Source organism: Sylvia atricapilla, chromosome Z (assembly GCF_009819655.1).
Source record: "Sylvia atricapilla isolate bSylAtr1 chromosome Z, bSylAtr1.pri, whole genome shotgun sequence".
NCBI classification, from domain to species: domain Eukaryota; kingdom Metazoa; phylum Chordata; class Aves; order Passeriformes; family Sylviidae; genus Sylvia; species Sylvia atricapilla.
The window spans coordinates 8,932,642-8,950,413 of record NC_089174.1 but is presented as its reverse complement, the minus strand read 5'-3'; the positions used below and the strand labels follow the sequence as shown (position 1 = coordinate 8,950,413).

Here is a 17,772-nt window from a genome sequence, read left to right as displayed (position 1 = left end):
TCATGAAGCATAATTTTGGGCACAATATGCTGTTCTACCAAACCATGGGGTTACTGCTTCTGAAGTGCCATCACCCTCCTATTTCCTTCTCTCAAAAAAGAGACAGCCTCCAACATCCTCAGCCACCAGCACAACTGAAGTTGGGCAGAAAGACACAATGGAGGTCAAAAGGAGCACAGAAACATTTTCTGAAGCAGCTTCCAGCACATAATGCTCCAGCATACAGCACAGCTCAGCAATACAGCACCTTTCATCTGTACCAAGCAGGAGACCCAGACACTTAACCCTCCAACACAACAAAGTGAAGGGTGGGTGTTGTCTTCACAGTAGGGTTTTACACCAAGCCAAAAGTTTGTGTGGGAGGCATCCCTTGAACAGCAGAAGAAAGCTCAAGTCAGACTTCTATCCAAAAAGTCAGACTCGGGGGAAAAGGGATCAATCAGAAGACACCCATAAACTGAAGCAGCAGCCACAGTGTCCTGGGGCTCACAGACAATTGAGGGACCAGGAGGTGCCTGCTCCCAGGCACAGCGAGATTCCCAAGGCCAACCCAAATTCTGCAAGTAAGGGCCACACATCTCCCCCACCCCGGTTATCTTTAAATCTTCTTTACTCTGCAGAGCTATTCTCCACCCTCCTTCCTTTTTAATCAGGCCTGACCTACAGATGTCAGCCTCATTTCGGCTAAGTCAACACAACTGCCACATCTAGGATGCTGTTACAGGAAAAACCTTACACTCTTGGCTGGATTCCAGAGTCTACTTCTTGGTCTAGACCTGACCTTGTTCATTTTCTGCAAGCTTAATCCTATACCTTAAGGGCACAGTGAACACACATTGACTCCAATGTGGGCCTTTTTATGCTCAGTCTCCCCTTCAGCCTGCAGAGATTCTTTGATCACCCTACAAGAACACCAACAATTATTGACAAGAGGCTCCCTCAAAACGGATTGTTTTTAAAAACCACACATATTCAAAAGCCAAAAAGCAAACAAAACACACAGTACTTTCTGAGAGCTGAATCCTTACCCCAGAGCTCACCCAACAGAACATGAACCTTAAGTCAACAGTCCCCAAAGTTTCCTCAGAAGCAGCTCTGGCCTCACACTGAAACCATAGCCAAGCCTGATATACCTAGCTTCATTTAAAGGTTAGAATGGAGATGAAACCAACTTTACAAATTATTTATTTCCAATGCCCCTGTCATGGGCAGGAGTACCTTTCACTAAAACAGGCTGCTCAGACCCTGGCACTTATTCATTCTTTGTCAGAAACACAAGTCAGGACACCAGCTGAACAGTAAGGATTTCAACTAGATACCACATCACCCCCAACAGCGCCTTACCAGGCACAGCTCAGTGACCTGCTGCAATGGTATAGTGAAAGAGTAAGCTGGCTCTTCTGTTTTGCTACACTTGGTCTGGTCCCTGCTGTCCCCACCCCATGTGGACAATATGCAGGAGACACAGGCTAGAGATGGACAACAGCTTATCCTATCTTGCCCAAACACACCATACAAACAGGGTATCAACATTGAGCAGGATCCAGCCTCTGCACTCCACCTTGTGACCCAAAAACCTCGACCCCAGTCACACATCAGTAGCAGCAGTGGGAATATGAAACCACAAATAAGGTATTAGTAGCTTATTTTTTATCTGTTTATTCCAAGAAGGCAGCTGTGAATTCAACCTTCAGTCAATAATACAGGTTTTTGTTAGCTCTCAAAAACATTTGCACAGTGATTTTGTAAGTGTTTGTGGGCGATGTTTGAAACCTCAATTATCTGTATCTGACACAATGCTGAACCAATAGTCTTCTAATTCACAGGAGCTGTAAAAGCAAAACTCCAAGGCTAGGAAGAGCCTTTGGATCAAATTGTCTGAGTTCTGAAACAGTCCTTGAATATGTGCTGCAAGAAATCTTCCATACAAACACACCTTTCATATCTTGGGAGGAGGAGGGGAGGGAGAAAAAAAGAGATTAAAATCAAAAGCCAGATCCTCAGGTAACAGAAAAATCAGAGGTTCTCCCTTAGTTTACAGTACCATGGTTTTGAGCCAAAGGTGCTTTTAAAGTCCTTTTATGAAATATTTTAATCTTTCTACCTGCTATGTGTGCAATTTTGGCAGTTTTTTTTCAGAGAAATTATTTATTCAGCTTTACGGTGACTAACCTGAATTTCCAGACTGCTTCAAAAGGAAAACTGAAGCATTTCTTTACAAAAGGCAAAGAGCATTAGACTTCTTCCCTCCTTGTTTTTTCTTTTCTTTTTTCTTCCATCCCTCAGCAAACATCTCTACCTCTCATCTAATAAATAAACAAATTATGTACCTTTCCATAAAAATATGCTCTTCCCTTCACCTCCATGCCAAAAGCGTGCTGACGATTTTTTTCTTTTCTCTTTTATTTTTCTTTCCTGATGCCACTCAAGACAGAATAAATTCCTTTCCATTTTTTTCAAATTAATTTTTGAGTTTAGCTACGTACATGAAAAAAGCCAGCAAGTCTTACATCACTGGCTGCAGTCTTACAGCCTGAAATAAACTAAACACCATGCTGCAAAGCATGGGATTACCACCCGCTTGGTATTAGTGGGATACCCTAGGAGAAACAGCCGCAGTCAAAAGGAAATTATAGGGTCAGTGAAAGCGGCCACACTGTTGCATGAACAGCCTCAATGTAACTTCCTAGTAAGTAAGTAGCATCACAACACTTAAGTACAATTAAGGCTTTAATCCAAGCCATTAAATGAAGGACCAATTCCAAAAGGCATGGACTCGCTAGGATAAGCTTCCTGGCACTCAAGGTAGATGTCCTGAGGACAGGTAGCTCAGGTAGCACATATCTCTCTTCACCATGCCTCCACTATGTGCCTGCCGCAGGGGAAGCAATGTCACAAATAGCAGGCCTGGTTTAAGGCAAGGTTTAAGGTCCTTACAGCTGTATTTCATCAGAAGTAAGCTCCACTTCTGCGATGTGGAGGATGGATGTACATTTTCTCAGGTGGAGATGCCCTCTACTCAGCCCAGCCTAAGACCTTCACTTACATGGGGCTGTGATTAGGGGATTCAGGTCATAAGCAAGCAGATCTCACACTTTAATTCTCTCTCTCATTTTGGTTGCCTGGATCTCCAGGATGAGCAATGTCACATTCCTACAGAAACCCAAGCTCGTGTGCACCAGCTCTCTCCCTCAGAAGAGGGAAATGCATGAGGCTGATTGTGATAACCTCCCACCTGAAGATGTCTGATGCGCCATGGCACTCTTTCCCCATACTGAATGCTCCAAACAACCATCCTAAAGCCAGTCTTGTCTCCTCCACAATCCATCTAACAGTATTGCATCAAATTCATAGATACCGTTTGTATTGATGGTAAATCATCTATAAACCTGTGCATCCAAAACTACAGCAGCCTGCACCCTCTTGACCTCTTTCAGTGTCCTCCTAAGATCGCCCTGTTGAGAATCTCTTTGGCAACACACAGGTTCAAGACCATTCTAAAACCACATAGGAAAGGATATCAGATTGCAGCCCTTGTTTCACTTTCCTGTAAGCATCATGCAGGATTAGCCCCTTGCTAAATGATCTGGGACTATGGTAGCTCCCAGATTTGCTACTTATTTGTGGCAGCTTTCACTACCTGCAGATGCTGTCCAAAAATACAGAAGAAAAATGTGTGCCTTTGGGAGCTCACAGTCTAAAGGCAGAGGTCAGGAGAAACACTCTGTTCCTATTAATGCGGTTCTACAGAGAGCTGGGGAAAAAAAAAGAAGCCACGCCTGTATGCTTCTCAGAAGCAGATTACGGTTAATAATACAAAGATTACTGACATTAAAAGAATTTAAATTCATTCTTCTATCATTCAGAATATTAAGGTTTTTTACCTTCCTCCCAGAATCACTGTCATTTGTAGTCAGCCTCACTTTCTGCCTATCACAAATTATATTTGGACAATAATCACCACAGTGGACTTCTCCCCATTGACAGTTTCGTTGTATTAGGAGCCTTATTAAAAAAAGTATTTGTAGCATTAGTTTAACCTGAAAAAAATAGGAAGATAGTATACCTTACAACTGCTGCATAAATCTCTGAAGAAGTTTCTGCAATCCTAATGGGTTCTGTGCCTGTCTTCAGGCAAGGGGAGAGTCTCACTTGTGCTGTAGTAGTGTCACTCCTGCAGACAGAACAAGTGAGGTTCTGCTGTGGGCTCTGCTACGGAGGGGGAGCTGACACTCACCAGCATGGAACACACCAGAACAATAGCACATGTCAAAGGCACATGGGATCAACAAAGTGTCAGTTCCTGGTGACCAAAACTTGATTTTAAATTCAAGTTGCTCCTCACTAACATTCAGATTCAAACCGAAGATACTACTCTGCACCACCCCAGTAAGAATTTAATGGTTTTACAGCCAGCACCAGCAAACTGAAGATTGAGCACAGTAACAGGAGCAAAGCAAAACACAGATTTATTTTCATGAGAAAAAACTCCTTTTGAAATTTAAGTTTCAGTTCAACTGTAAAAATTCCTCTCCCCAGTCATCACAACAGAAATATTTGAGGATGCTCAAGAGAAAGCCATCAGACAAGCAAGTCACCAGTTACATGTTTGCTGCTGAACATCACGAATGATTGCACTAAAAAAGCATCTCACAAGTGTTTGAATCTACATTTTACTGAGAGAAAGGGAATTTCATGTCAAAAAATCTGCAAATCACTGCCAGTCAGTCCCAAATCTGGCATGCTTGGCTGGACTTTGGCATTCCCCACTTGCTCTCCTGGTCCCTATATACTGGGAAGTCAAGCCAACACATCCCCACACCTACAAAACCAGAATCAGTGGGCAGTTGTCTGAAATGCAGCGTGCGGTGATCTGACACAGCATGGGATCAGTCCAACTCAATTGTCCATTCCTTTTGTTTCAAACAGGGAATTACTCCTGCTAAAAGGCACCTGCCTTAGCTCACAGCCTTATGCAATGGATGCTCTAAGCATTTTTCTAATTAAATCAGTACATAAATATGAGACTGTTTTATTGAACCAAAAAACCCCAGCACCTTGCAAAAGGCCGCCAGAGACTGACTCAGCCTTACCCATGCAGATGCTCTCCTGCAGCACTGGGCATCCTCCAGCTCCGCTTTCACCACCTTTTCCAGCTGACCCAAGCACAGGTTACATTGGCCCAGGCATCATTCCTGCCCTCTCCCTCAGCCAGGACAAACATTCATAAGACTGACAAAGCACAGGAAAGAGGACAGCAGCAGTGAGGAAAGAGAACATACCTTTCAGTGCCAAAAAACATATGAAGTGCATGAAGGAGCAGGCTTAGCTTCTTGTGGCACCCATGAAGCCAAGAGCACCTGGCACAGCCTGGGAGCTCCAGCAGCCAATGGCTCTGCCTTGGCAATGCCCCACTGTTAAAAGGTTTCCACGTCTTGTCCCAAATACACACATACCCCACAAGATGTTTCAAGACCTAGGGGAAAACTTTATCATGTAAGCTGGCATGCAAAATGGTGGTGCCACCCAACTAGAGGCATCTCTACACTTGGGCTGAATTTAGAAATGCAGGTATCTCTAAAAAAACAAGATGGGTGGCACTGTATAGAAAATAAATAACTCTGTTATTATTATTAAACACGTGAGAAGCCTCCCTTACCTTATCAATAGATCTCAAGGTCTTGTCAGAAGGATAACCTTCCACGTAACACAGAGCACAGAATGAATTTGACATTTGGCAACAGCATCCTCATTCCAACCTTGGTACCTGAGCATCAGCGACTGAATGAGTCCTATTATAACACAGTCACCAGAGCTGGAAAGTCCCCAACCCAGCAGGTTCATAACCAACCCTTCAGCAAGGTTCATAAAACCTCATGCAGAATCTGCCCTACATGCCATATTCATCTCCACATTCTCAGAAGAAGCATGGATCACAGCTACTCAACCCCACTGCTCTGCAGACCCTCAAAATCATGATGAAGGTGGTCAATCCCATGAGAGAGCCACCCAAGAGAGGTGCCCGGAGCAGAGTGGTCCAAGGGAGTGTGCAGTGCAGGCATGGGGAAGACTGGGGATAACCTGCCTGCATTTCTGAGCAAGGGGGAGAGGCTAGTTGCACCCAGAGGCAACAGGTCAGGTGTCACCTCACTGCGGAGATGCAGGAGGGAAGGGGCTCACTGTTCCATCCTGCAGGAGAGCAGCCCACTCTGGTTTCCTTATTTACATGACCTGAAGTGCAGCTTCCTCAAGCACCATGTGAAAGGTGCTGCTTCATTAGTCAGACCACGCCCAGGCACTTGGGACACAGCTAACTGTTAGCTGGTTACCTAGGCTCTGCTTAATGAAGGGCACTGAGGTGGTCACACCAAGTGCTTCACTGAGTAATTAGTCAAGCCAAATTCATCTGTGATGGACTTGGTCTGAGGAACAAGCAGAACACATGGAATAAAGGAATATGTATATGGATCCAAGAGTCAAGTGCAAGTGGAAGGTGGAGATGCCACTGCCAAAACCTGGGTAGTATGTCTAAGGGCATGGAGGGTGTACAAAACACCTCGGCACTCAGACTTCCTCAGTCAGATACAACTCAGCATCTGGAGGCTTAAGAGAAAGGAGGATTAACCACCTGAAACCCTGCAGATGGCTCCATGCTACTGTTTCTTTTTTGCACTTCAAAAATAAAGTCACTGAAATGTACCTGAATGCAGTACAAGCCCCCTGGGCCAATGCTGCTTATTACTACTTATATAAAACCGCCAACACTATATTTGAAAGGAGCCCACTAACACCTGGTATGGCCACAAACAGATTTATCCATCCTGAGTTGCTGGCTGCAGAGTAGGAGATCCTACAAATGAACAACTTAGAGAAGAGTGACCAGCAATCTAAGAGTTTTGACCAGATTTTGGGAAGAGAAGCCCAAACACCTCTGCTGCTCAGCTAGGGAAAAGCCCAAAGAGCCTGATTTGCTCTTCTCTATCAGTTTTGCACCCTATGGCCTGTGTGGTAACATTTTGCATGCTGTGGACTAACCTGGTGCTCTGGAGAACAACTCCCAGCAGCAGCCCAGCAGTCAGCCATAGCTCAGAGCTTGTCCTTTACTGGGCAGGATTTCTCATCAATGACATGGAGATGTTTTACAGCTCACCATTCCAGCCTTTAGGACCACTTTAACAACTGACCCTTTCACAACCCACACAGGCCCTTCCCAGCATCACAGCCCTGCATTGCACAACCACACTGTCCCAGAACCTTCCACCAAAACATTACCAAACGCTTCACAAGCACTAATGGATTAAGTCCCAGCATCCCAATTAACTCCAAGAGCAAAGAAGCAGGCTGAGGTGTCCTCATCTCCCTGTGAGCCTGCTGATGAGCCAGGCATGGTAGACAGACCTGCCAGCTTCCTCTCCCTGCTCAGCTACAGACCTGTGAGATATTTCAAAGGTTTCCAAAACAGAAGGAAAGAAGAAAAAAAGAAAAGGCTTCCTGTTTTCCTTGAAAAGCAGGTCGTGCAACAAAGAAAGCACTAATAAAGGTTTCACCGTCCAAATTAAAAGTCAAAGACAGCAATGAACTGTCTCTGAAATATAAGAAAGACGTTGTGCGTGGTGTGAAATTTATTGCTGCCTAGCAGAATGAAGCCAGACATCTTAATATGGAAAAACACCGCTACTTTTGACCCAAACAGATTGGGAACAGGAAGTAAAAACAAATCACCCAATTGTGGCCTCCCCACACTAAGAGGAGCAGCAAGCCAGTGCTTCCTGCTCACCCTCACTCTGTCCATGGCTGACACTGTCTGCACACTGTTTGCTCACAGGCCAATCCCACCTAAGGTGTTGTAGGCAAGATCAGACCTTTATTGAAGGGGATTCAGGTGGGAAAGCCAGGACAATGGAACTGCAAGAATGACCCCAAATGCCGCATCGATTTGCAAACTGCACAGGGACAGGCTACCTTACAAGGAGATTCCCCATCTTTCAGTGGCTCTCTACATTTTCACCAGCCAAATTCCTGACTCACGACAGGCATATTTCAGGAGTTAATTTTGGTTTTACTACATCATCACCAGCAAACCCTGAGAAATTAAGTCAAGCCTCAATTGGCTCAAAACATAATTGCATTTCTCTTAAATAATAACTTTGCGTTCTTTCTTTTTTTTTTTTTTTTTTTAGCTCGTGCATATTACATCCTAATTATATATTAAAGCTTTCATCTGCAGCTACAGGAATAACCCAGAAAGACATACAGATGAGGTAATTTTCAAATCATGACTTGACAAAGGACATGAAGCTTTAAAAAAAAAGTGACAGATAGACCAAAGTATTTGAAAAACAAAAATGAAACATGCAAAACTGAAAGGCCATTATCTCTTTTGCTAAAGCCAATAACTCATTGCCAAAGGGAATGACTTTAAGACCAAAGCAGAGCAAATGCTGAGTGCACACACGTAATGCAGCAGAAAATGTCATTTACACAAATGCTACACACTGAACAGCAGCTCAGAACCTGGTATTCTGACTAAAATTCTGCTTTCAGCAAATCTCATCTGTACCATTTTAATCAGCTCAAGCAGATTTTTCCTACAAGATTTTAAAAGATTACATGCCAGGTGTAGAATACTTCATAAAGCAGAATTAGATTTTTGCCTTGTGTGATTTTTTGTTATTTTTTTATATATATAATAGCAACCAGCAAATTACAGCCATTAGTACAACACTGCCTTCACAGCAGATTTATGGCAGCATTACCAAAAGCAGAATTTCATCCAACTTATGGATAACACAGACATCTGCAGAACCAAGGGGGGGAAAAGCACATAAGCATGCACAACCACACATTTTGTGCATTACCATCCAAGACTTTTACAAGGACGGGTGTTTTGTGCCACTGTTCTGCAAGACAGTACCCTGAGCACACAAAAGGGTATGGTACACTCTCCTGCACACAGCGACCTCCAGTCCTAGCTCATATTCTTTTAAATCCCTCACCTTCATGCTCATAAACACAGCTTTGGCAGAAGAGCTGCACTGCAAGCAAGAAAACTCACCCCACACTCCTGTTACAGAGCTACATGAAATCCTCCCTCTGCCCCAGCAAGCTCCCAGCAAAAATATCCCAGTTTACCATGCCGAGGAAAGAACAATAAGTGGGAGTCCGAAAAGGCAGTCAGAAGTACCGCCAAAAAATCAGAGCTCTTTCTCAAAAAAAGGCCCTCCCCTAGGAAGCCTGCCAATCAAGCTCGATCACGAGGCTGTTTTCCGAGGGTGAATAGAGTTCTTATTGACACAGCTTATGTCTGCAGCATGCAGCCCTCCACAAGGCTTTCAAGAGCAGATCGGATTACACAGACACATTCTCTCTGATTTTATGCATTCAGAAGCCCTCAGACATAAAATACCCGGCTCAGAAGGCCACTACTTTTTCAGCTTGCTATCGGCCTACGTGCTTTTACAAAAAACACCCAGACAAACAGATCCTGGCACCTTCACTTGGGTTCCCAAGGCCCTCATCCTCACTCAGCAGGGCCTGATAATTTGCAGGCCAAGCCACAGATTTGCTCCATGTGAATAATACAAGACAACTCATTCCCATGGTGAGCACTTAGCATCAGAAAGAGAGAAGGGGAAAAACAAATATCTGCTGACACCATTTAAAATGGAAGATGATAACATCGCTCTGGGTAGACAATCCTTACTGGAAGATGGCATGGAAAAAGGGGAGGATACACATCTTTTAAAAGAACAACACACACTGGCACAGCTTAGCAGGCAAGAGGTGCAAAAAGCATCAGAAGCATTAATTCAGGTAAATCATCTATCCAGGGGCAGCAATTTGCACACATGAAAATCTGGAGAAAACAAACTAAAAGGATCCATTTATACAATTTCTATACTTAGGGGACACAAAAAGGAATTCCATTTCAGCAGCACACAGAGACAGGAAGTCTGTGGGTAACCTGTGGTGCTGCATTAGAGGTGAACAGAGAATAACAAAATGTTTTGTTATAAATGCTCCAGCTTAAAGACTGAATCTCATCAAAAGAGAAAAGTCTGTGCTTAAGTCATATGACAAATTAAGAACCTGAGCACTGACCTAGAGATGGGTGCATGCACTACCCAGAGGTCTGGACTACACCAATTGAAAAGCAGCTCACAACCCCTCCCCTCCAAAAAACAGTCTAAAAAGCAAACCAGTACATTACACATGGGTAAGTGGATCCCTATCACCTTAAAAGGAACTCCTGCATCAGCTCAGCCACACTGAATTGAAACTTCTCACTGAAATATTACACATGGCAAACACAGCAAATCAAGCAAGCTTGAGCTTCAGAGCTTTTAAGGGATTTTAAGAGCAAATACACGCTGTACAATAAAGACATCCTCTCTTCCCTGCTTCCAGGCTGCAGTCGCTCCCCAACCAAGATTTTCTAGCATTTTCAAAAGATTTTTTTCTCAGATTTTCCCTGATGACTGCTAGGAGGCTGGACGTGGACAATGGAAATTCAAGATGCCATGTCTGATGTGGCAGTTCTTTGGTTGGACATGTGCACTGTTCTCAAAGCACACCAAGAGAGCCATCACTCCTATGACCACCTTTGGATATTGAGATCTAAGCAAACTGTGCTTTCCAGCGCTCAGCCTCCCCCTGAATGAACAGCCTCGTGCTTCTAGTACTCCGTTCCCACACGTGACTTCTAGTAGGTTCATGGTACAAAAAGCCTGCTCCTATGAATGTTCCATACTCTTTCCCAACACATCTGAGTCATGCAATGGTTCACTCCACTGACAAAGCCAACACCAGCACAGAAGGGGTGTCCTACTGTGGGCATCAGTCACCAAATCCCAACTGCAGATTCATCATCTTCACATGTGCCTGCATTAGCCACCAAAAAAAAAAAAAAAAAAAAAAAAAAAAAAAAAAAAAAACAAAAAAACTTTTTTTTTCTGCCTCCTGATTGAGCTGCAGGCACTGATGACTAGGCCAGCCATGGTTTGACTTGTGCCTTTAGGAAAATCCATTTTCCAGACATTAGAAGTGCAGTTATGCTGTGGCCCAGCCTCATCCTGTCCTGCCTGGGCCCCCCAAGTCTTTGTGCCAACACAACCATTTCTGTGGCCACATGGAGAAGCTGAGTGATGGCTAAAATGAGTGTCCTTTTTTCTCTTGTTATTCAGCAAGATTATTCTTAAGTCACAAGGATGGAAGAGTCTGGAGGAAAAGTCCAGAAACAGCACCACTTCCACCACAGCACCAGCTTCAAAACTGATTTGCAAGTTATGCTGTAAAAAGTAAGAAAGGCAGCCTCTCTCTCTGCAGTCGTAAGTTTTTAAGTTGCACTTTGAGATTCCCTTAAACATGCAGAACAGCCCCTCAAAACTCCAAGTCTGATGGCATCATAAGTGCAAAAATCTAAGCTTCACATATTCCCCTTGCCAAGATGGGACAAGCCCACAAGAAAATTTCTAGGTTTGTAAAATTCTAAGAATAACATTTAAGGCTTATGCCATCCATTCCTCAGCAGAGGATAAGAGGGCAGAGCAGGTCCCCATTGCTTGTGATGTGGAACTGGGCATAAAAACCACTAGAAAATCCTCTGTGTGGATTCAACATCTCAGACACACAACTGCCCAGCATCTCTACTGTCAGTAACCTTCCTGCAGCACATGATCCAGCGCTGGGAAAGAGGAATGAAGGTCTAGATTCACTCCCTCTTTCCCCATGTGGGTTCCTCATAGAAGCAGAAAGGATGTAGCACCCTGAATTCTGCTGACCTGGCCAGATGCAGGACAGTTTACAGCACCCTGGGGCTAATTTCCTTGCTGACCACCAGGTCTGCTTTGGGCCTCTGCCAACATATCCCAAAAGGCCCATAAGGCAGCGCCAGATCTGCAGCAGCCACACAGCTGTAAACAGGCTGAACCAGGTGCACACATAAAACTCAGCCACTCCTAGGAAGGCCAGCTGAGCCCGAAGCAGACTGCTCCTTCTCCTGCTACCAACACATCCCATAATACCTAGAAGCTTCAGCACAGTCCATTGTCTTTGAAAGATAAACACTCAAAACACTGAAATAGTTCTCCAAACTTTTCTGGGCCATGTCTACTTTAAAATTACTTCATTTAAATATGTACCACGTCTATATATATATTTATAGATACGCACACACACACCAAGGGAAATTATCACCCCAGAGCAGAGCTGGTGCCCACACAGTGTACCTCTGCACAGCCTCCCAGGTCTGCCTGTGCAGCTCCACACGGCTACAACCCTACAGCAAACCAGAGCTGCTGGAGGCCAGCCCAGGAAGGTCCTGCCCCACTGGCAGGAGCACTGAAAAGACCACAGCCTGCAGGCTCTCCACCAGACCAGCATCTACACCAGTCTTGCTAACACTCATCTTTCTTGAGGTTTGGAGAGTAATGGGGGCAGGGAAGTTTCAAGACCAAATTACAAAGTCCTTCAAGTCCTTCACTTCTGCACGAAGCTGAACCCCCCAAGTCCTCTCTTCGGGACTTTTTTTCCCTCCCAGGACTGAGATGCATGATTTGCATTTTCATTAGTAAATTAAGCTCCAAGGAGCAGGACTGTGCCATGTAAGGCATTTCTCCAACCTGGAGACCAGAACCATTGCAAGCTCCACACACCACCTCAACAGCAAAACAGCCGCAAGGAGGACCAAAGGGGGAAAACATCTCTGCAACCCCATGGAAGCTGCTCTGTGGAAACTTTAACTGCATTACTTCTGCTTCTGTATAATCCCAGAATAACTAGCTTAATTCAGACTGCTCCAATTCAGACACTCGATAGTTTCAACATGGTATAGACTATAACCTCACTCTAATTACAGGATCATGTTACATGTCCAACAACTGCTGCAATTTAGTCTTGCCTGATACACCCCAGCTGAAAATTGCTCATCCCACCTCTCACTCTCGTACTTTTTTGGCAGCCTTTGAATGGAGGCAGGGATAGCTAGCAACACCTCAGCATCTGACACACTCGCACCCCAAGCCCCATAAAGCTCAAGTCATTATTTCCAGGTGGTAACAAAGGCAATGACTTCCATCAGTGCAGCATAAACTAGTTTTAGGCAAATAGCACAGACACGACACTACTGTTCATACCCATTACAAACGCTATTAATACAGGATTACTGCTAAAAGCCACAACACCACGAATTTGCACATCACTCCTCGAGCCCGGTGCTGATCGAACACGGAGCCTATCCGAGCGAGAGGGGAGTTTCCAGAGGCAAAAGCTGCAGGACCAGTCAGTCGGACTCTCACTACCTCAAAGGCAGGGGATGCTCCTTACAGCAGCGCACGTCTCGCCTTTGAGCTCAAAACTGCATCCGCGGCTCCCGCTGCCATGAAACGGGGAGGTTTTCTCCCCGCAGCCGCTCGCCGGCGCCTGAGCCGAATGTTAACAGGTCTCGGCGTCAGCCTCGCCACCGCCTCATGCTCGGCCGGGGAATGCTCCGCTGCCCGGGCGGACGAGCTGTCCGGCCACGGCTCGGCGATGATTCAGCAAGGGGGTGGCTCCCGGTGAGAAGGCACACCTCCTGCGAGCTGTCACACCGCGGGGCCGGGGCAAAATGGGAGACAGAACTTGCTCCGTCTATCATGGCTGCACTTTCCAAAATGCGTAACCTGGCCTGGCAGGGGCGAGGGGGAAGAAGGGGAGAGGCGGCGAGGGGGTTGTGTTTCCATGAGCAGGCACATGGGAATAATTGATGGAAACATCTCGAGGCTTTTACCGATGGCGCAAGTAAATGAAGGAAAAGGAGAAGAAAGGAGGAAAAAAAAAAAAAAAAAGGCCAGACACTTAGGGAGCCAGCATCAACTTCGCCAGGCTGTGTTCTTTGTTTCTAGGCAGACTCCAGTGCGGCGGCAAGAATGAACAAATGCGCATGTCTTCATAAGAGTCAAAAAAAAAAAAAAAAAAAAAAAAAAAAAAAAAAAAAAGAAAAAAATCCCCCCTCCCCTACGGCCCCTCTCTCGCCGCTGCGGCGGTCGGGGCCCTCCGGAGAGTTTGGGCTGCTTTTCCAGAACTAAAACTCCGCTTCCCGCTGCTCCGAGCAGCGTCCGAGACTACGGCAGCGCCTGCAACAATTTTGGCTGCAAAAATTAGTTCTGGTGTGGGTTTGGTGATATACATTTTTTTTTTTCCTACTAAAGAACGGAACGCCGCCCCCGCCACGCTGCAGCCGCCCGCCGGAGCGGAGCCCGGGCCCGCCGCCGCCGCCAGACAAAGGAGCGATGCGGAGCCGCGCCGGCACCCGCGGCCAGCCCGCCCGCCCTCCCGGGACCGCCACCGGAACCGGCCGCCGCCGCGCCCCCTCCCCGGAGCGCCCCCCGTCCCCGGGCGCCCGCGGCTCGGGGGGGGGCACCGAGCGCCCCGCGGCCGCCCCGGCGTTCCGGCCTTACCTCGCAGCGGCGACGGCGCTCGCAGGCAGCGGCGGCCGCTCCGTGCCACGCGCGGCGGCGCGGGGCGAGCCACGGGGGCCGGTTTAGCGCGGGGGCCGCCTGCGCGCCGCCATTTTAACGCCTCCCGCCCGCCCTCCGCCCCCCTCTCCCCCCCTCTCCCCCCTCTCCCCGCGGCCACGCGCGGCGTGGAAATGCCACTCGGCGTCCCCCCTTCGTCCTCCCCGTCCCCTCCGGCCCCGTCCCCGCCGTTACATTGACGCAGCGGCTCCTGGTCGCCGGGCCCGCCGTGGCGGAGCTATAGCAGCAGGGCAGCAGCAGCAGCCGCCGCCGTCGTGGCCCCTCCGCCGCCGCCTCCCGCCGCCGGGCGCACATGGTACGCTCCGGGGCCGCGCCGCGCCCCGCCGGCCCCGCGCGCCGCCCGGCTGCTGCCATGGCAACCGCCCCGCGACCCCCGCCCCGCCGCCACCGGCACGGCCCCGACCCCCGGCACCGAGACACCGCGCCCCCCGCGCCCAGCCCGCCTGGCCCCAAAGCCGCCGCCACCTGCTGAGGGGCCGCATCGCCTCCGTCCCCGAGCCGCCGCCGAACCTCCCCGCCGTGTCCCCTCCGCCCCCAGCTGTCATCGCGCTTCCCTGGGTTGTCCGGTCCGTCCCCGAAGCCACCATCGCACGCCCCTGGCGTGTCCCCTCTATCCCTGAAGCCACCATCGCACCCTCTTGCTGAGACCCTGCTGTCCCCAGAACCTGCGACATCCCCCCGCTGAGGGGCTGCGTCCCTACTGCAGCCGAATCACCGTCATGTATTCCTGCTGTGTCCCCTCTCTCCCCAAAGCCACCGTCATACATTCCCACTGTATCCGCACTGTTCCCAAAGTGACTATCACACGTCCCCACCGTGTCCCTCCTGTTTCCAAAACTACCATCACACCTTCTTCTTGTGTCCCTACTGTCCCCAAAAATACCATCACATCTACCTTCTAAGGGGCTGTAGTCCCACTGTAACAAAGCCTCCATACCTTCCCACTCCGTATACCCCCAGCCCCCAAAGCCTATCACAGACCCCTGACGAGGGGTTGAATTCCTACTGTGCCCAAAGCCACCATCACACCCTCTTGTGTGTCCCCACTGTCCCCAAAAACCCCATCCACCTGCTGAGGGGGTGCATCTCCACTGCTCACAAAGCCACCATCTCACGCTCCCTCCATTGTGTCCCTGCTGTCCCAAAGTCACCATCATATGCCCCCCATTGTGTCCTCTATTGCCAAAGCCACCATTACACCATCCTGCTCTGTCTTCTCTGTCCCCAAAGCCACCATCATATGCCCCCACTGTTGTCCCCACTGTACCCAAAGTCAACATCATACCTTCTTCCCACTCTGTACCCTCTGTCCCTAAGACCACTCATACATGTCCCTACTGTTCCCAAGGCCACTATTACACCTTCCTTCTCTGTTCCTGCTGTCCCCAAAGTCACCATCACCTCCTCCACTGCACCCATCCTTATGTCCAAAGCCATCATTACACCTTCTCACTGAGGGGCCATATCTCCGCTGTCCGCAATCAATCATGACATCCCCCCAAACCGCATCTCATTTGTGCTCGAAGCCACCACCACAGCGTCTCGTCGCCGAAGCTGTTGCCACTCCACACCCCTCCCGTCCCCAGAGGGGCCGTGTCCCCGCCAGGCTTGGCCACCCTTACCTGGGTAATGGCACAGCTCTTCCACGCTGCAGTGCTCATTTTCACTCCTGTTTTGCAACAGAAGATTGCGTACGCCAGGACAGTCGCGAGGGAGAGTAGGCGCAATGTGAAGCAGATGAGCGAGTAAATCATGAAGCCGCCGTACATGTTCTGCATACTGCAAACGAGGAGCTAATTTCCTGGCAGCCGGCTTCAGGATGCTTCAAGTCGGTCTCTGCCGATGTGGCCCTTAAAAACCTCCCAGGCTCTGGCTGCAAGCAGCCCTGGTCCTTTCTGACCTTAGCATCTAATTCCCACAAATATAGATAATTGAATCATGCATTTTGTTAGGGGGAGCAGAAAACAGCCAGCAACCACTGGATCACTGAGGAAAACAAAGTCAGTCACCTTTTTTTTTCTCAATTCAGCATTTTTTTGGGGGGTTGGTGGCATTTTGTCAAGCATGAACTCTACCAGAGGCAGAGGGAAGTAGCTGAGGGTTGTTTATTGCACACAGAGTAGCCCTCCCTGACAGCTAGCACTAATGGAAATAACACTAATAAAACTGTCGTGTTCGTGGTCTGAGCAGCAAAGCGTGAGCCCTGGTTTCAGTGCCCTGTTCTGACAACCACTTCCCCAGTGACCACCAGCAGACCACGTCCCCTCCCTTCCTAGTTACCACCACTGATTCATAGTTGAGATCAATTAGCTAATGTTTGCAAAGTCAGTTGAAGATGACAAAGCATTACAGGCTGCTAATAAAACCATAATGATCCCACTGTTAAACATTAAACACACAATGAGGTGTAAAAAAAAAAAAAATACCACATTTATGGAAAATTCCTCTTCCTGCAAGGACAAAGGATTAGCTCCTAAACAAAGAAGGATGAGCACAAATTTGCACCACAGGGTTTTGTCTCAAGGGTTTGGCTTCTTCTAGGGTGTTTGCTACTGATTATTTGTATGTCCATGGGCACACCGATTGGGCCAGCCATTGCTGACTCACCTGAGCATGGCAACTTAACCCAGAGTTAGCCAAAAATCACCAGGAGGTTTTGGAAAGGGGTGATCCTTTCCATTTTGTGCCTCTGCTTCCCAGTCTGCTGAATGGGATAAGGATTACAGCTGTGTAGCCTGATTTTTGCAGACAACATAATACAGCAGTTAGCAAACCCTCACAACATGGTCATTAGAAGCCTGGGGAGCTGTGCTGCCTGTGAGACACGTCACACCACAGAGCAAGGAATGAAAGTGGGTGTGTGGGACTTTCTAGGAGAATTTTCTTGGCAATGAGTCTTGCTTTAAAAGCAGAGCTGGTAGCTGTGCCACTGGTAGGGCCCCAGGTCACTGTATGTAGAGCAGAGCATGTCTGATGCTCCGACCTACAGGCAAGGAGGAAGAGAGGAACCAGGAAAACCACGTTTGTCTGTAGCTTTGGGCCTGCACGGGGCCACATTCATGGTGATGAGGCACTGGTGTTTCTGGCAGGGCAGAAGCCATGGGCGGGGATTTGCACAGCAGGAACTCCAGGCAGTTTAGGATTTGGAACGGAGATCTCAGAGAGGAGAGCTCCTCTCCAAAGAGAGCAGCCCTTTGACAAGGTATCCCTCATTTCCTCCATCAAACTGCCCTTTTCAAGGAGCACGCCTGAGCTGCAA

The 17,772-nt window shown here is 47.9% G+C and overlaps 1 protein-coding gene across 7 annotated transcripts in view; it reads right to left on the bottom strand.

Moving 5' to 3' along the window:
* LOC136374069 (muscleblind-like protein 3) overlaps positions 1-14,759 on the bottom strand; it is an 88,499-nt gene extending 73,740 nt beyond the window's left edge. For 2 of the 7 annotated variants that reach the window (XR_010745807.1, XM_066339236.1), the window contains exon 1: positions 14,436-14,529. The gene's annotated coding sequence lies outside the window, so the exon portion shown is untranslated. Of the gene's footprint in view, positions 1-14,435; positions 14,530-14,687 lie in introns of those variants that run through there. The other 5 variants (XR_010745808.1, XM_066339232.1, XM_066339237.1 and 2 more) reach the window with 4 other exon arrangements.
* Positions 14,760-17,772: the final 3,013 nt, after the last annotated feature.